This window comes from Rousettus aegyptiacus, unplaced genomic scaffold (assembly GCF_014176215.1).
Source record: "Rousettus aegyptiacus isolate mRouAeg1 unplaced genomic scaffold, mRouAeg1.p scaffold_m13_p_7, whole genome shotgun sequence".
NCBI classification, from domain to species: Eukaryota; Metazoa; Chordata; class Mammalia; order Chiroptera; family Pteropodidae; genus Rousettus; species Rousettus aegyptiacus.
The window spans coordinates 41,171,161-41,187,055 of NW_023416310.1; the positions used below are offsets into that span (position 1 = coordinate 41,171,161).

At 39.4% G+C, this 15,895-nt stretch overlaps 1 protein-coding gene across 2 annotated transcripts in view; it reads right to left on the minus strand.

Annotated features, from left to right (window-relative positions):
* SERTAD2 (SERTA domain containing 2) overlaps positions 1 to 15,895 on the minus strand; it is a 104,259-nt gene that overhangs the window by 17,667 nt on the left and 70,697 nt on the right. The window contains exon 1 of one of the 2 annotated variants that reach the window (XM_016159829.2): positions 4,338 to 4,660. The exons of the other annotated variant lie outside the window; for it this stretch is intronic. The gene's annotated coding sequence lies outside the window, so the exon portion shown is untranslated. Of the gene's footprint in view, positions 1 to 4,337; positions 4,661 to 15,895 lie in introns of those variants that run through there. 2 annotated transcript variants of the gene reach the window in all.

Consider the following 15,895-nt stretch of genomic DNA (forward strand, 5'->3'; position numbering starts at 1 on the left):
TCACATAGCCAACTATAAACATTAGTGTGAGTTTGCATGCACATACGTGTCTGTGTGCATAAAATGTCCTTAAGAGCCAGAAACCCTTCCTCTTCACTGTTTTATGTGAAACTCCTCAAAACCGAAATGCTTGCTTTAGCATCTTCTTTTCAGTTAACTGCTTATGAAGGTTTTTACAGGAAAAAAAGCTTAGAATTAAATAGTAACTCTGCAAAGCTACAGGTTTTTGCAGAGAGACAAAAAGATAATAATACAGACATGAATTCATTCTAAGAACTTAGGTTTGCTGCTACCCGGAGTTACTAGAGAAACAAAGCTGCCTTTGGGCACCTAAAACTAGTCAGACCTGCTGTAGCAGTTGCACAGTCGGCTCCAGATCTGTGCTCCACTCTCCTCCCTCCAGCCCCCACCCCACGCATCCGCATAGCTCACTCCACTCAGGGCGGTGCCGAGCGGGGCACACTCACCCCTCATTCTGCCGTCCCTGCTCAGAGGCAGGGCCAGCTCCGGACACGCAGTGTGCAAGTGTGAGTGGAGGCCAGACAAGAATGCAGCAGATGCCAACTCCATTCTAAACTGAAAGCTGCAGTGGGTGCAGAATACAGCTTATGTGATACTTGGTTTCTAAAATAGATAAATCAAATGTGGTGTTTGCTTCAGTGACTCCTGGCAGGTATTTCCAATTAAGTTCAGATGAGGGACAGAAGATCTTGAGAGGAGACAAATGAGCCCTTCCAGCATTAGGAGCCCTCAGACCACAAAGAGCAGAATTTCCAACAAGGAGTTTGCATTGTGGGTATGCAGTGCTTGTTTAAATGATAAGCATCTGTTTTGTCCTATTAGAAATCATTTGTTTTTAAAGACATTGTGTTTTTATTTTTCAATTTTTATTTGTATTTCAAAGAAAATTTTTTGACAGCCAAGTATGTTTTGTTTGTCTTGTGATCTTCAAGAAACAAACAAACAAACAAAATGACTTGTCTATTTATTACCCAGAATAGGAATGTTGTCTTATTGGCCTGACATATGCCATTCACAGATTCATACAAAGAATGAACTGCCACACAGTGCTCATGGAGAAAGACACTGCTCTACACAATGAGTGATGGGCGCTCCAGGGGACAGTTCTGTTCACAGGGTTTTCCAGCATCTGCACGGAGGGCAGAAGTTTGCCTTTAACACCAATTGTACTGGCCATTGGAGACAACACTTCTTTTTAAAAAGACTTGCCAACTTTGGTTAGTAGCTGTTTCCTTCAAGAATATTAAAACTAAATTAAATATCCACACACTTCAGCAGGAGTCCGAGCTTGTGGGTTTCTGACAATTGTTTAAGGAATGATTAATAGTGGGTAGAAAATATATTATTTGTGCATATGCAGTGGCCATAGCATTTTTAGATTTTCACATTCTGCTGGTCAGTATTAATTAATGGAAAGATCTATAAAGATGGCTGTTCCCCTTACTGCAAAACCATTTTCACTTAAAACTGGAGTTTGTCTTATGGTGTCTTTAGCATACACCTGATCTTTGGACTCAGTAATCAGAGAGGGAGTAAGTCAGTTTCTTTCTCTCTCCACTCCCGCACCCTCTCTCCCCCTCACCCTTGCCAAAAAACTAATGCAACTATAGCTATCTCCTATAGAATATGGCATAACAGTAAAACTTTGCTGTAGCAGTTTTAAAAATTCTACCAGTGAATTAAAAGTTCACATTCCTAAATACCATATTTATCTATACATATTTTTAATTCATAGATAATATTGGCAAAGTCACCTTAATTTTTTCTGACATAAACAAAATACAAGATAGAGCTTCATGATTTTATTAGTGATTGTGAACAAGAAATCACAGAAAAAGAGACCTCTAAAAGTTTCTAATGTAGCTTTTACCTTTGTTAGCTATTAAAGTGTAAAATGTTTTGGTTGAGAGTAAACTTTTAGTATAATTTAATACTGATATTTTGTAATCTGCTACTTTATTGACAGAAAAAAAAATTTAAGTATTTGTATGTATATATGTACGTATCCTCAACCTCCCCTAATACCTTTTTTGATCTGTTTTGTGTTTGTGTGCGCATGCACACTCATGTTCTGAAGCAGTATTGTAACTTTTATTCCGCCGTTGGAGCACTGTTTAAAAAACTGAATGCCAAAAGCTATCAGTTGCTATATAAATTTAAATGAGTTTCAAAATAGCATAACATATACTATTTTATTATGCTCATTATTAATAATCGGAGCATGGCAACTGAGTAAAATTTATATTTTAGCTTCTGAATTAAACAAAATAGGTTTCAAGGAGGACGATTCAGCAAACAGGAGTCTAAAGATTTTCTAAATCTGAGTTAATATTCTTCTCTTAGTTCTTAAAGGGAAACAAGCTTGAGCAGCTGTTACCTAAGAAGCTGTGACACTCGCCTGACAATAAAACTGTTCCCTAGGCCACCTCTTGTCTATACTTGGTTGGTTTTACAAAATGTGAGTCCACTCTCCTACCTATGGTAATAAAGCAAGGAACAGAGCAGAATATTTAAAACAAACAAAAACGCTGTCAAATCCATTTCAAAAAATTTCTCATTTGAGAGCAACATGGTTATACACATTTTAATTAGGAGGAGGGGAAAGAAGTAAAAATTATTTTAAAGGGTGTCAAACTTGATGAATGACGTAAACAACTTTACATTAACATATAATACCTCTAAGTCAATTAATGAAGCTAAAGAAAAACCTGCTAACATTTCTTTTTTTTTCCCCACACAAAGAAATTGATAAAATGAAGAGGAAAGCAGAGGTCCATGAACAAGCTATTCTTGCTCCTGCCAGGAGCTGGGATCTTAGAATGGGTATTTTCATCCTCCTGCACACCCTAGCACACTCAAATCAGAATAGACTGCTATAAAAAGGGGGAGGAGTAGGAGGAGCTCTTGGGGTGAGACATGCCTTCTGGTTAGCTGAGCAACTATTCCCCACCCCCAAGAGCAAAACAACCCGGAGCTCTCTCAGGTGGACTGTCCTCCAGGAGTTGAGTGGAGCCACGAGCCCACTTCACTCTTGTCAGAGGTAGGTCCCTAATTATAAAAGGCTGCTTTGAACACTTAAGGCCTCAGGGATCCCTATTGGCTACTACGACTTCTAGGCTCTTTACGCACGTTATGGATATTTCTTAACATACATTGGGAAATTAAAAAGCATAGTTCATGAACAAAGCTTGAAAACATTTACGTACTATCTTTCTTAAGACTAACTGCTCAATTTGATTCAAATAAAAACTGCTATAGTTTGAGGCTGGATGTCTCACCCTGCTGATTGCCCTTTCCCATTCAGTGCCTGTAAAAACTTACTTTCCACCACCTGAAACATCCGGAAACTAAACCAGCTTTAAAGCAAAAAAGTTATTCTATGGCAAACTATATCTAATCTTTTCATGAAACTTGAGACTAAACCCAAAACTCTACTCTCATCTCAATCTATTATTATCATTACTTCTGTTAAAAGATAGCTCATGACCAAGGAAAAAAAATAAGAATAATTTGTAATTTTCTCTCGATGCAATGGCCCTCTGACAGCACCCTGTCTTAATGGTACAAAGTCCAGGGTTTGAGAAAGCTGGCTCCCCTCAGCCCCCTCCCTTTCATAGGCGGTCACCAACAAGATGACTCGTAGATTTCTAACTTAAAAACCAATGAGACATTAAGCTTAGTATACATATATATTCAAAATCAATTCACTTGCGCACCGGCGAAAAGAGGGTGGAGAGGGATGTTTTTAAGCCCAAAATACAGAAAAACTCATAGAAACACATTAGAGCAAGTTGGATGGAAACCCGGCCACGGAACTCAAAAGTGAAGCAGCCTTCGCGGCAGCAACCCGAGCCATAAAAAAAAAAAAAAGTCTCGCACATTCACAACAACACAACCGCCACAACACGCACACACATCCCAGCTGTAAAAGCGACAGCTCCAAGCTCCCTCGGCCCCACGGCTAGGCTCCGGTTAGCTCCCGACCCCCTCCTGACCCCGTCCGTGACTGCCCGTCCCTTGCCCTTCCCCCAGCAGATTTGCCCTCTTACGCTGGGGGGGGGGGGGGGTCCCCGGCCCTCGCCCCAGTGGTCCAAGGACGCCGGGCCGGGAAGCAGTGGGAAGGAGCACTCCTCCGGGTACCTGCTCCAGCCCAGGTCCCTCTCGCGGAGGCGCCCGCGACCCTCACAGCCGCCCAGGGCCCTCCTCCGCCCTCCCGGTTCTCCCGGCCCTTGGCCGAGTCCCAACGCCGCCCCCCCACCCATCCGGAGCCCAGCGCATCCGAGGATCCCCTCCAGCCTGGTGCAGGGAGAACTTACCACATGCAGCTCCACCTGGGAACTAACGCATCAGGAGGGGTTTCTGCCCACTCCTCAAGCTACTCCCGCTCCATGCGGAGTCCCCCGCTCCGGGGGCCCGAGGGTGGCGCCGGGGAGCGGGCAGGAGGCGAGACCGAAGCTAAGAGTCCGCCGTCCTCTGCCTGTGCGCTCCGAGCATTATACAATGGTGGAGGCGGCGGCGGCAGGCAGCGGAGGAGGAAGCTGGAGGCGAGCGGAGGGGGCGCCCTGACCGAGCGAGCGGCAGCTCGTGCTCCAGCACTCGCCGTGCAGGAGTGACGTGCGGCCACCGAGCCTCCCGCGAGCTCCGGGCCCCGGGCACAGCAGGCCCCGCCCCCGCCGGCCCCGCCCCCTCCCCCGGCGGTCCCGGGAGGCGTGATAAACGCGGAGCCGGGCCTCGGCAGCCAGAGGAGCAGGAAGGGGCAGGCGGAGCACGCGAGCCGGCGGGTGGCAGCGCGGCCCACGGTTCCCTCTCCCGCCGGCGTGCCCTTTATTTTTTCTTAAGGTTTAAAGGGACGGAGAGAGGAAAGGAGTCACTCCGGCCAGGGAACCACTACTGACCACCAATAATCCCCCCTCTAGAAAATACTCATGCAAATGACGGAGCGGCTAGTGACAAAGGCGGCGGCGAGTGCAGCGCGCGCACAGCCTGCTGAGTCGCGCGACCGCAAATATGACAAGCATCTGAGCTATTCGGCAACTTGGGGCCGGTCAGCAGGGCGGACAGGGTCCTACGGGGGCGTGGTGGGGGCAAAAATACGACCCCGGGGCGCAGCGTCCACGTTACCCGCGGGGCTTTTGAGACTGGAATCCCGGGAGGGCGCGGGGGGCAGCGTCTGCGACTGGGACACTCCCATATACCCCCGTCTCAGGTCTCACGAGTGACCCACAAAGACATCCGATGGCAGGATGCGGGCTCCAGCTGGAGCCTGGGATAGAAAATGCCCCATGCGCACGGTGGCCACGGCTCAGCACTCGAAATGGGTCACCGAGTCAACAGTACTTTCCGAGCAAGACAGAAGTAACCGAGTTGCATCCCTCGGTAGCAGGCGCCGCCGCGGCGTAGACCCGGCACCGGACCGTGCGCCCTGAAAGAGCTCACGCAGGTAGCGAAGCCAGGCCAGAGGGTCCACCCGCTGCCCATAAATTTCAGGTTGATAGCTTTCCCCTTCTCCTTAAGAAAACTTCTACTCTAAACTACTTACATTTAGCAGGGAAATTTATACTAGCTGGGACAGGCTTTGTGTATGCCTAAATGGTGAAAATTTAAAAGCACTAGGAAAAGAAAGACAGCTCCCCTGGAAAATAAAAATTCTATTTTAAAAATTACATGAGCGTTCAGTGTAAAGATGTTATAGAAAGTAATTCAGACACCTTAAGAATTTGGCTGTCACACCAATCAATATCATCTCAGATCATTCGGCATTTAATGGTCCACTCTACTAGCTACACTTAAGTATAATAAAGCTTTAAGACCTAACATAAAGGCGATTATAAGTCGTTAACATCAAGACAAGTTTAGACCTATTTGAACAGTTCTGTAATGATTTATCAAATTGATGATCTTATTGAAATTAAACCTGTGCTAAACGTTGGTAGAAGAGGCCATGTTTCTTGTTTTATCTTTGAGGGGAATGATGTGTTTTTACTGGACCCTCCGTATAATTAAAATCTTATAAAGATTTTTCTTTAAGAATAACCAATGCCAAAAGCTAATTATTTGTAGATATTTTTGGAAAGTCTCATTATAATAGTGTTCCACATAACACATATGGAAGTAGCACTTAGGACTGTCTGCAGGTCCTGCTCAGTTTGTGCCTGGGTGGCATAGCATTCAAACATTTTGCCGGGAAGCCAAGATATTTCTCATTTTCAGAGTTCTGACTTTCAGAGAGACACTAACTACTAACAGTTTCCTAAACCACACACTCACTTATACTTTCCCCGCTCAATTTAAGGAAAAGCCATTGTAACAGGAGCTGCAATAATTTCTTCCTGTGATATCTTTGTAGTGGAGGCCAGAGGCTCTGTTAACTTTAAAATGAATTTAAACTGTTATTCATGAAATGAAGTTAGCAAGTTAGTTGCAGAATTTTTGTGACACAGACATTTTTTTTCCACAAGGATTCTCACATACAGTGTTCCTGTACAAAAGATTGAACAGCAAAGTGACAATATTTGTGTCTACAGAGTGAACACGTAATTCTGCTAAAGCACATATTTCGTTCATGCTTAGTCAAGGTCTGAGTTCTTAGGAAGCAACGTATGTTTTGGGGTGAAATGATTTTCACCTTTCCACACTTCTGAAGGTTGTAACATCCCATCAATGCATATGTTACACATGAGTCCCACTCTCCCCACTTTTAGATTCTGGCGTCTTTCACCAAGAAGTCAAGCATGAAGTGGCAGCTTCAACAGCTGCTGATGTGGTCTAACACCAGGTGGTTAACGCCCTCCCCCTCTCCCCACCCTCGTGCCCAAGTCCCCACAGGGTAACATAGGAATCCCTGCCTGGCCCCAGGGATCCAAGTCCACGGGGATAAGGAAAGGCCCCGCCAGAACTTTTGAAGTCAACCCCTCTTCAGTATGCAATGGCATGATTAAATATATATATATATATATATATATATATATATATATATATATTCAATGGTATGATTTAGTATTCATATTTGCTCATATATATATATATATATACACACACACACATGAGCAAACGAGCAAGAAATGTTTAGTGAACATGTAAGTGTGATTTTCACTTTCATTCTTTGGGACATTTAAAAGCTCTATTAGAATAGTCCTACTTTAGGATTTAGAGTTAGAGTTTCTCCCTCTCACTTTCACATATAAGAAATTAGGCCAGCCATCCACATTTAACTATGAGGAACATACCTGTTTAGGGAAAAAAGAAACATTGCTTTTCTAAGTATAGAATGGTGCCGGTAATTTTTAAAAATATTCATAAGTTTAATTTCAGAGAGGCACTTCTCAACACTGCTTTGTAGTTCTGGGTACTAGTTTGCACTTCAGTGCTTCTCTTGAAAGTTTCTGTGCCTTCACATCTTGCAAACTACTAGGCTGCTGCACTAACTGAGGGCCACTTTTAGCACTTAATTAGCATGCACCAAAGAAATGACACAAGGACAAGCTGGCTATATAAACTGAGAAACAAAGATTTTAAAAGTTTTCAAACTTTAATTTTTCTTTCTCCTTTATTATATTTTATCTTTCTGGTTCCACTCGAAATATTGGTAATAATCATCCATCTATATACTTAGAAAATATTGGTCTTATGGCAAAAAAATGTAAACATTTCAGTTATGAAATACATTGCATACAGCTGGCTGGGCTAAATAACCTTATCATGGAAAATATAGAGATCCTAACTCAGTGTGTACTTTCCATTTACTGATAACTAAAAACTGTGAATAAATCTTCAATATAAAATTCTGGAAGTCACATCACCTAACTGATTATCAAGGAGTTGATACAGGATACAATGATTTGGAAAACTAAATACTCTCACGGACAGGTTCAGTACTTTTTAGCCACAAGCAAGTTAAGACTTCGCTATACCACCAGTTAATTCATCTGCTTCTGCAAACTCTTCTCTATTTCTTCTTCCACTTGCTTTTGTCAGGTTTTTTCCACCTGCTTCTCTCTGAAGCCATGCTTCACACAGTAGAACTTCAGCTTCAGCGAAGGGCTGCTTTTGCAAAGTTTCCTTTATTGTTACTGGACTGCTTTGCAATGATGCCTCTGATTTTCTGAGACAGGGTCATTCTTCTGTTAGAGATACACTTTTTTCTCTTTTAAAAATCTGACAATATTTAAATTCTAATTTGGAACAGAATCTTAACGATATTATTTGAAGAAAATGCTTTTAAAATCATTTTCTTTTTTCTAGCATTTTTGATTAGTCCCTTCTAACCATTACTTAGAGAAGATGGCTTCTATTGGGCATTAGTTTCCTTCTAATTCTGTTGGCCACTATTTTCCGTTAAAATCCTCAGATAAATTTTGAGGTCCAATTTGGAGCAGCCCTCCTTAAAAGACTCTAGCTTTTGCTTTCACCCTCTCCTCAGCTGGAAAGCCAAGGCCTTTCCTGGCGACAATTCCAGTGTTTCCTTCCTTCCAGGTGCCACTCCACAAAGACTGCTGATCGCTTCTCAGAAACAACTCTTCTTGTCCCCAATTTCCCACACAGCACTACCTTCCTGGTATCCTCTGCATGTTGACTTTGCATTTCCTGTCTATAAACCATCTTCCCTTCTTGAGGAGTTCATTTTCTTCTGAAACACTCGGCACTCCTGGTTTCCACAGAAAACTTCAGTGGTGTTAGCAATCGCACAGCTTCCAGGTCTTCCTTGTCCCTGGGAACCAGCTTGGTGAGATGAAGAGGCCTAGAGTAGGAGTTTAAAGATCCTGTACAACTAGATCACTTAACTAGGGTTAGTTGTTGACGTTTTGGTTTCTTAATCTGCTGTGTCACAGATTAAGGGTCAGCACTGGTTACAGTAAAGAGAGCATATGCTTTTGGTCAGAAGGTTTTGGATCTAGTGCCTCAGCTACAGCTAGCAGTGAGGCTGAATCAGACCCTGGACATCACAGGGGCTGCTTCTATACCCCACAAGAGGAGGAGCTTGGAGTCTATGAAAAGTGACTACGACGGGGACTACCTTCTTCACGGAGGAGTTTTAGGGTTCAAATGAGAGCATCTGTTCATATTGGAAGAATATAAAACCAACTTCACATTTATGCATTCCTAAGAGAAAGGAGTAGTAATAATGATAGTAGAAATAATGATAATATGCTCTCTTCAATAGGATATGTTCTTTGAATTGTTTTTCATTGAATTATTTTTTATATCCTGAAGACAGGTTTGAGCAGTCCTATCCATATTCTCTTGGGTTTGTTACTCATTATGGTTCAAGTCACCTAGCTGTGACATCGGCAATACCTCTGGCCCCGACATTTGTACAGAAGTAGGACGGTTTACAAGGCATTTTCATATGGATTCACTTGTTTGCTCTTCATAACACCTTCCCTGTGACATTGGCAGGACAAGTACTACTTCCCATGTGTTACGGTGAGTAAACAGAGGCTTGGAGAAGGACCTGCCAATTGCACTCTTTATTAAGCTGACTCCAGGGAGGCCTGGAAACAGTGAGATTTTTAACATTCATAAATATATTATGTGGAGTCCAGGAAGGTCTCAAACTGAATGTCTTGAGAAGAGTATGAACTCCTCAAAAAGGGGAGGATGATTTATAGACAGGAAGGAGAGAGTCAACATGCAGAGGCCAACAGGACGGTAGTGCTGTGTTGGAATATGTTACCCCTTTGCTTCAAACCCCACCTATACTAGAGTCATGAAATAACAATGATCCTATTTCTTACACAAAGAATTCTAAGCCTGCCTGTCCTTGGCTTTGTTAGCATCACATTTTAAGCCACAGAATTAATAACCCACAACCACCACAGCAAAAAAAGAAATAAAACTCCTCACACCTTCTAGCACCTCACTCATCTCCAATATGCTTCATGAAACTGTCATTCTTGTCACCACTCTATCTCTAGCCTCTAGAACAGTACCTGAACACAGTAGCATTTGGTAAATATTCACTGAATGAATAAATGAAGGAATGTTAAAAAGTTTATAACAGCTTCCAAAACTCAAAGGGTTAATCTTTCCTGCAAAAAGTTTCCTCTCCTTACCTTTTCACTAAGCTCTGCGTGTGTGTATACATATGAATAACTATTCAGTATTTGGGAACTTTCCTAAAGAGAGAGTTCACTGTGAGTGATATAATATTGTACTTATAACTGCTTTTCAGCATTTCTAAAACATGCCTTTTGGGTTTAACATAGTTAAAAGAACTAATGGGCACTTGCAAAGTACTTAGTGTTAAGAGTTAATAATCTATACAGCCTCACTATTGGGGGAACAACTTTGCAGATAAACAAATCATTACCATAATTCCACTATCCCATACTTCTTTATGAAGATTTTCTCTTCCTACTTAAAGAAATGAAAGTTTCAGTTAAATTATATTTAAATACAGAGCAGCATTTGATAATTACATGTAAAAAAAAAAAAAAAAAAAAGATTTGCCTGTCCAACTTTTCAAGTGATTACCTGAACGGTTCAAATGACCAGTTATCACCTTTGTCACCTTCATGCCTTCTTGGTCACGGAATATAAAAATATGTCAATAATCAAACATGTTCTGAATATCATCAACCGATATTAATTTCCAGAAAAACTTTGCAAAATGATGTCAGAAAAAATAATTTTTAAAAGTATTGTTCTAATGCCAACTATCTTTTATGTTTCAAAACCAAGCAAATGTATATGCTGGCTAGACTAAATTCTATTTTCTGCTGTGTATTCTCATGTCCATTATAGAAACTATCTAGGATTGTGTACCTTTAAATCACCTATGAGTAAAAAGGTCATTTAAGAGAAGAATGGTGATTTAGGGAATGCAAATTACATATTTCGACCAAATTTTTTTACAGTCCTAGCTCTAAAAATTTGACTTTGAGAAATTAAAAAAATTTAAAGCTATTAATGCGTATGAATGCTCAGAAAATGCATCAAACTTCAGGCTATGAGGGATCATTAGAAAATAAATATGTGGAGAGAGAACACAGTTTACATGTCAACATAGTATACAATTAAAAATGAATCAGCTCTTCGCCACTATGAATTTTCACTGGTTTTCTGAAGGAGAGGGTGACACTTAAGTAAGATGGTGTAGGCTTTTATCTTTTCTTTTAGTCACCCGTGTGGAACTGTTTTTTACAAACCTGTTGCCAGAATAAACAAGACTTTTCCAAAATAATCCAACTGACCAATAATACTAGTCCCGTGTTTAGTGTTGAAAATATATATGTATATTTTAAATAAAGTAATTTTATATTTAAAATTTCAGAAATATACAGAGTCAAGTCAAGTAGGGAAAAACTAAAGCAAGCATCTTAGATGAACACCAACGCCAATTAGATATGCACTTGTGTATCCAGTCAATTGTTTTTCTAAATATGTTTAAATATTAAACAAAAGATTTAATCTTGCTAAGTGATATTTCTTTCAAAACTGATGACTTAGCGAAGTCTTGTTTGAATTATATGAAACTCCTTAAATGGGCAATTATCAGAGAAACTGGCTTTTAAGGAGAAAATAATAGTGTGAATGAGCTATATGTAACTTCCCTTTTTAAAAACAGAAGTTAAATCTGTAACACCAAATTTAGAAAGGAGAGTGGATGGCACAAACACCACAAAATATCATCTATAGCATAGACGCCCACCGCCATTCTGTTCTGTTACAAATAAATATACACTTTATGATCTTCTGTTTGCTCAAACAGTGAATGTATTTAATCATCCTTAAAGATGATTCTTTTCAAAGAAAACATACATGTAAAAGAGTCACATCAAATAAAAAATCTCACTTAAAAAGAGCCAGCTTTCCTGACTTTGACTACTGCGATTCATTTGGCCTCATTACACACAACACAGCACAGTCCGTCCTGGGGCTGTGGATAAATAGCTTTTGTGGGAATAATACTGATAATTTCAACACCATTTATATTGCCATTTACCTCCCTTTAAGAAATTAAAGCCCAAATTACGAAAAGGTAGAAAAAAATTTTAATAAAGTAGATATTATTGTCAACTCACTTTGATTTGTTACCACTTTAGAACTGTTAGATATCGGGCTTTTAGTTTTAGTGATAAAAATTAACAGCTATAAAGAGAAAGACTCCAGAATTACTATTTTCATGTTACAGCCAAAAATGAAAAGTGAGAAAATAGAAACCTTTCTAAAAGTTCATGAGATGAAATGATCAGAATTAATGGGGACCCATATCAATTATGGACAAGAAGAATACTTAATACTATATCAATACCAATCCCCCTGCCCCTAAATCATTAATAAATTAAATGCAATTCCAACTTAAATCTCATTTTTTTCCCTGTGGAACCTGGTAAAGCAAATCCAAAAATTCACCTGGTATAGCCAAGGGCAAAAGATAGCTGTAATAAGTTTAAAGAACAAGGTAGAGATGTGTGCTTTCGGATATCAAGGCTTATTATAAAGCTCTTGTAATTAAAACAGAATGGTGTTGGCATAAGGATAAATAAATAGTACCACAGAACAGAATTGAGAGTACAGAAATAGATCCACATATATATGGAAGAGTAAAATATGACAGGTGAGATTACAGATCACTGAGAAAGAATACACTTTTCAATAAATGGCTAAAGGTCACCTAGTTACCTGTATGAAAAAAAAAAAATAGGAACCTAATAGTTTTTCCAAAAAACACATTTTAGGTGGACTGATGTTAAAATGTTTATGGCCTCAGGATAAAGAATGTGTGATTCTTGTTTGTCTCCTAAGATTCATTCTCTACTTGCCTCTCCTTTACCCTGTGCCTTGAAATGTTGACCCCTCCTCTGCCAAGTAGCTTCCAACTGGATTCAGCAAAAGGAAGACACCAGAAAGAGATTAGTGGGTCAGAGGAGAGAGAGGCTGGGTGTTCTTCCGTGCTCCTTCCTGCTTCGGACTTGTTATGGCAGTACCCACCCCTCTACAACCACAGCTCCTGCAGGTGGCCCCTTCTCCAGGGCATCCACTCTCAAAGACTCTAGAAACACCTTTCTCCCCTTTCCTCTTTTAGGCCTAAGGATAGTAACAGCTTCTTACTATTATTGGTCTTCCATGCATCAACTTTTGTCACATCTCTGTAGAAAGCCCCTTTATTAAAGTCCCTTTAGTTGAATCATTTAGTGGAATTCTGATACCTGCTGAGACTTTGACTATGAAGAAGAAGACACCCAATGCACAAACCATGAAAAGGTCAATAACTCTGATTACACTAAAAATAAACATCTACTAAACAAAGAAAATATAAAAAAGATAAAGGCAAGCTAAAGACTGTTGAATGGTATATGTGATTCACGTAATCAACAAGATTAGTAGTATTCGGAATTAATAAAGAACTCTGAATCAATTTTTTATAAGCTATATAAACCCAACAGAAACATGGGTAAAAGAGGAAACTTAAACGTTCAACATGTGAAAAGATACTCAATCTCATCAGTAAAAAAAAAAAAAAAAAAAGAACTACAAATTATAAAGAGATCATTCACAGCTGCTAGAATGGCCACTTTGGAGATAATCTGGCATCATTTAGTAAAGCTGGAGATGCATACACCCTGCCCACATACACGCAGCCTTTCTCATTGGGGTTCCATAAGAAAGTAAGCCCTACAGAAAATGATTCTAGTGACTATTTCCTTAATCCTCTCAAGGATGATATGAAGTTAAAAACTGGTGGTGTGCTAGTAAATGATTAACAAGCAGCTGAGGGATGGGGAAAGGAGCACTTATCTGTAGCTTTTGTTGATTTCTGTGGTGTAACTACCCCCACCAAGGCTGATTTTAAGCCTCTCAACTGAACTCAAGAATTAGAAAGAGATTCACACAATCCCTATGAGGAGCAAACAAGCATGGGTCTCTAGCTCCAGCCCAACATGTGAACCATTCTAGACTTACAGGACAGAAATTAACTCATTATATACAACGGAAGCCATAGGGTAGCGAGGTTTAATTCTCTGAGAATTCTGGATGAGAAGGGATAAGTCTAGAATTTAGAGAAACTTCTGTTTTTATCTGCCATGGAGTCATAGAACAATGTATATGGCAGCTTTGCTTATAATAGCTAAAAACTAGAAACAACCTTAGTGTTCATCAAGATGAGAATCAGCTGATACACTTGAAAACTAAAGAGTGAGAAGTACTAAAAGTATCATATAGTACAAACATGGTTAAATATCAAAAACATAATGTCAAGTAAAATAAAGCAAGCTGTAAAATATGTACTGTATAATATCATTATATAAAATATTTTAAAACATGCAAAACATGCTATATCTTGTTTATAGATACATATGCATGCAATTATAGAATAAAAATATCAGAGATAAAAAACTTCAGGAAAGTGGTTCCCTCTGGTAAATGGAGAAGGGTACTAGAATCAGGGAGAATCACACAGGTGGTTATCTATTTTACCTACAATGTTTAATTTCTTAAAAAAAGAAAAGTAAATAAACATGTTGTAATAAATAATTTGAATTTGTTGTTTTAGATTTCATCAGGTTAAAAAAATGTTTTTTCTTTCTTCCGATAGTTCCCATTATATAGGACTTTATAAAGTTTTTTACTACAATTTCTAGTATCTGTTAATAAAGCATTGGGTAATATTTGTATTTCATGCATTTATTTCTCATTATTTCAATAATAACTTATTCCTTTCACTCATGTTGATATATTGTCTTCCCCCTGTCTCTCTCCCTCTCAACAGGAGACTATAAAATTCAATGATAATGCTAAAAAGCCCAGCTGATAGGGCAAGTATTAGAAAATAACTGGTTTAAAGTCTGTTTGGGGCATATTTCTCACCTGCCAGGCTAACTTCTACCTTGCTAGAAAGGATAAAATCTTCCTCACAAAATATGGAAGGCTTCTTGTTACTTCCTTAAAATACCAAATATCACATTTAGCACTAAAAAGTGAAATTTTGTTGTTGATTAAAAGAAAGAAAGAAAGAAAGAAAGAAAGAAAGAAAGAAAGAAAGAAAGAAAGAAAGAGAAAGAAAGAAAGAGAAAGAAAGAAAGAAAGAAAGAAAGAAAGAAAGAAAGAAAGAAAGAAAGAAAGAAAGGAAAGAAAGAAAGAAAGAAAGAAAGGAAAGAAAGAAAGAAAGAAAGAAACAGAAACACACTTTCCCCATGAAATATCTTTCACTTGGTGTTCAGGTGACCCCTGACTGCTATACCAAATACATTTTGATTCTTTCTTATTTCATGTCTCTTGATACAGGGATCATAGGAATAAAGCCCACATCGATCTTCCCTCTCTTGACCTCTGGGAACATGATGTCTCAATGCATGGGTAGTGTGACTTTTTTCAGAAACTGTCTTGAAGAAAGCCTATGTTTTAAATACACACTTTTCTGCGCTAGCAGGCATTCTAGCTAGGTGGTTCTAAATAAAGAACGCTAGTCAACAACAGGAAATAACTCCCACAGAAAAAAGGGGCAGAATACAAACTCTCACCAACTCTTGTACACAGTTCACAACGGCCTTTTGTTCCCTGCACATTAAGCCTGAAATCTTTACTTTTCAGAGCATGTTTGGGCCTTTGCAGAGCAATTAAACCTCTTTCCCTTTTGCTGGTATCCTTGCCTTCTCTCTCTTAGAAATAGTTAACCTTACCATTAACTTCTTACTATGAAGTAGCAGATCATAAAACAGAAGTTTCTATTCCAAAACTTAACATTTTTTTCTTTTTGATATTTTTTTTCCTTAACAGAGTTTCTCAAGGGAAAACAAATTAATTCTCAATTTAAAACTCACTTTTCCCTTCTAATACATATAATACCATGTAAACACATTCATATATGTTCTAAAGGAATATGTTCATTTGCAGTATATGTTTCTAAATCTATCAACAAAGATATATCATA